Source organism: Pristiophorus japonicus, chromosome 7, assembly GCF_044704955.1.
Source record: "Pristiophorus japonicus isolate sPriJap1 chromosome 7, sPriJap1.hap1, whole genome shotgun sequence".
NCBI lineage: Eukaryota > Metazoa > Chordata > Chondrichthyes > Pristiophoridae > Pristiophorus > Pristiophorus japonicus.
The window spans coordinates 225,760,128-225,763,977 of NC_091983.1; the positions used below are offsets into that span (position 1 = coordinate 225,760,128).

Here is a 3,850-nt window from a genome sequence, read left to right on the forward strand (position 1 = left end):
TTCATCTGCCATGCATTTGCCCACTCACCTAACCTATCCAAGTCACTCTGCAGCCTAATAGCATCCTCCTCGCAGCTCACACTGCCACCCAACTTAGTATCATCCTCAAATTTGGAGATACTGCATTAAATCCCCTCGTCTAAATCATTAATGTACAATGTAAACAGCTGGGGCCCCAGCACAGAACCTTGCGGCACTCCACAAGTCACTGCCTGCCATTCTGAAAAGTACCCGTTTACTCCTACTCTTTGCTTCCTGTCTGACAACCAGTTCTCAATCCACGTCAGCACACTACCCCCAATCCCATGTGCTTTAACTTTGCACATTAATCTCTTGTGTGGGACCTTGTCGAAAGCCTTCTGAAAGTCCAAATATACCACATCAACTGGTTCTCCTTTGTCCACTTTACTGGAAACATCCTCAAAAAATTCCAGAAGATTTGTCAAGCATGATTTCCCTTTCACAAATCCATGCTGACTTGGACCTATCATGTCACCATTTTCCAGATGCACTGCTATGACATCCTTAATAATTGATTCCATCATTTTACCCACTACTGAGGTCAGGCTGACCTGTCTATAATTCCCTGTTTTCTCTCTCCCTCCTTTTTTAAAAAGTGGGGTTACATTGGCTACCCTCCACTCCATAGGAACTGATCCAGAGTCAATGGAATGTTGGAAAATGACTGTCAATGCATCCGCTATTTCCAAGGCCACCTCCTTCAGTACTCTGGGATGCAGACCATCAGGTCCTGGCTGACTGCAGGGAACCTACGTTTGTCTTTACTAACATTTTTCTCTTTATATATCTATAGAAGCTTTTGCAGTCCATTTTAATGTTCCCTGCAAGCTTCCTCTCGTATTCTATTTTCCCTGCCCTAATCAAACCCTTTGTTCTCCTCTGCTGAGCTCTAAATTTCTCCCAGTCCCCGGGTTCGCTGCTATTTCTGGCCAATTTGTATGCCACTTCCTTGGCTTTAATACTATCCCTGATTTCCCTTGATAGCCACGGTTGAGCCATCTTCCTTTTTTAATTTTTACGCCAGACAGGGATGTACAATTGTTGTAGTTCATCCATGCGGTCTCTAAATGTCTGCCATTGTCCATCCACTGTCAACCCCTTAAGTATCGTTTGCCAATCTATCCTAGACAATTTACGCCTCATACCTTCAAAGTTACCCTTCTTTAAGTTCTGGACCATAGTCTCTGAATTAACTGTTTCCTTCTCCATCCTAATGTAGATTCCACCATATTATGGTCACTCTTCCCCAAGGGGCCTCGAACAATGAGATTGCTAATTAATCCTCTCTCATTACACAACACCCAGTCTAAGATGGCCTCCCCCCTAGTTGGTTCCTCGACATATTGGTCTCGAAAACCATCCCTTATGAACTCCAGGAAATCCTCCTCCACCGTATTGTTTCCAGTTTGGTTAGCCCAATCTATATGCATATTAAAGTCACCCATGATAACTGCTGCACCTTTATTGCATGCACCCTTAATTTCCTGTTTGATTCCCTCCCCAACATCAGTACTACTGTTTGGAGGTCTGTACACAACTCCCACTAGCGATTTCTGCCCCTTGGTATTCCGTAGCTCCACCCATACCGATTCCACATCATCCAAGCTAATGTCTTTCCTTACAATTGCATTAATTTCCTCTTTAACCAGCAACGCCACCCCGCCTCTTTTTCCTTTCTGTCTATCCTTCCTAAACGTTGAATACCCTTGGATGTTCAGTTCCCAGCCTTGGTCACCCTGGAGCCATGTCTCCGTGATGCCAACCACATCATATCCGTTAACTGCTATCTGCAGTTAATTTGTCCACCTTATTCCAAATACTCCTCGCACTGAAGCACAGAGCCTTCAGGCTTGACTTTTTAACATACTTAGACCCTTTAGAATTTTGCTGCAAAGTGATCCTTTTTGTTTTTTGCCTTGGGTTTCTCTGCCCTCCACTTTTCCTCATCTCCTTTCTGTCTTTTGCTTCTGTCTCCATTTGGTTTCCCTCTGTCTCCCTGCTTTGGTTCCCATCCCTCTGCCATATTAGTTTAACTTCTCCCCAACAGCACTAGCAAACACTCCCCCTAGGACATTGGTTCTGGTCCTGCCTAGGTGCAGACCGTCCAGTTTGTACTGATCCCACCTCCCCCAGAACCAGTTCCAATGTCCCAGGAATTTGAATCCCTCCCTGCTGCACTACTGCTCAAGCCACGTATTCATCTGCGCTATCCTGCGATTCCTACTCTGACTAGCACGTGGCACTGGTAGCAATCCCGAGATTACTACTTTTGTGGTCCTACTTTTTAATTTAGCTCCTAGCTCCTTAAATTCGTCTCGTAGGTCCTCATCCCGTTTTTTACCTATATCGTTGGTACCAATGTGCACCATGACAACTGGCTGTTCACCCTCCCTTTTCAGAATGTCCTGCACACGCTCCGAGACATCCTTGACCCTTGCACCAGGGAGGCAACATACTATCCTGGAGTCTCGGTTGTGGCCCAGAAATGCCTATTTATTTCCCTTACAATTGAATCCCCTATCACAATCGGTCTCCCATTCTTTTTCCTGCCCTCCTGTGCAGCAGAGCCAGCCACGGTGCCATGAACTTGGCTGCTGCTACTCCCCGCTGAGGAGTCATCCCCCCCAACAGTACCCAAAGCAGTGTACCTGTTTTGCAGGGGGATGACCTGCACTATCTTCCTTGCACTGCTCTTCCTGTTGGTCTTCCATTCCCTATCTGGCTGTGGAGCCTTTACCTGCGGTAAGAACAACTCACTAAACATGCTATTCACATCATTCTCAGCATCGTGGATGCTCCAGAGTGAATCCACGCTCAGCTCCAATTCCGCAACATAAGAACATAAGAACATAAGAATTAGTAACAGGAGTCGGCCATTTAGCCCCTCGAGCCTGCTCAGCCATTCAACAAGATCATGGCTGATCTGGCCGTGGACTCAGCTCCACTTACCCGCCCGCTCCCCGTAACCCTTAATTCCCTTATTGATTAAAAATCTATCTATCTGTGATTTGAATACATTCAATGAGCTAGCCTTAACTGCTTCCTTGGGCAGAGAATTCCACAGATTCACAACCCTCTGGGAGAAGAAATTCCTTCTCAACTCGGTTTTAAATTGGCTCCCCCGTATTTTGAGGCTGTGCCCCCTAGTTCTAGTCTCCCTGACCAGTGGAAACCTCTCTGCCTCTATCTTGTCTATCCCTTTCATTATTTTAAATGTTTCTATAAGATCACCCCTCATCCTTCTGAACTCCAACAAGTAAAGACCCAGTCTACTCAATCTATCATCATAAGGTAACCCCCTCATCTCTGGAATCAGCCTAGTGAATCGTCTCTGTACCCCCTCCAAAGCAAGTATATCCTTCCTTAAGTAAGGTGACCAAAACTGCACGCAGTACTCCAGGTGCGGCCTCACCAATACCCTGTACAGTTGCAGCAGGACCTCCCTGCTTTTGTACTCCATCCCTTTCGCAATGAAGGCCAACATTCCATTCGCCTTCCTGATTACATGCTGCACCTGCAAACTAACTTTTTGGGATTCATGCACAAGGAAGAGCCTGGATAGCTCAGTTGGTAAAAGCATCAGAATTTTAATCTGAGGGCCCAGGGTTCATGTCCCTGCTCAGGCATTGCTTTCTCAAAAGAGTTTCATGCACAAGGACCCCCAGGTCCCTCTGCACCGCAGCATGTTGTAATTTCTCCCCATTCAAATAATATTCCCTTTTACTGTTTTTTTTTCCAAGGTGGATGACCTCACATTTTCCGACACTGTATTCCATCTGCCAAAGCTTAGCCCATTCGCTTAACCTATCTAAATCTCTCTGCAGCCTCT

The 3,850-nt window shown here is 45.9% G+C and overlaps 1 non-coding gene across 1 annotated transcript; it reads left to right on the forward strand.

Annotated features, from left to right (window-relative positions):
- Window positions 1-3,573: 3,573 nt before the first annotated feature.
- Window positions 3,574-3,647, forward strand: trnak-uuu (transfer RNA lysine (anticodon UUU)). Its single transcript has one exon. It is a non-coding gene; the product is annotated as a tRNA-Lys (tRNA).
- The last annotated feature ends 203 nt before the right edge of the window (window positions 3,648-3,850 follow it).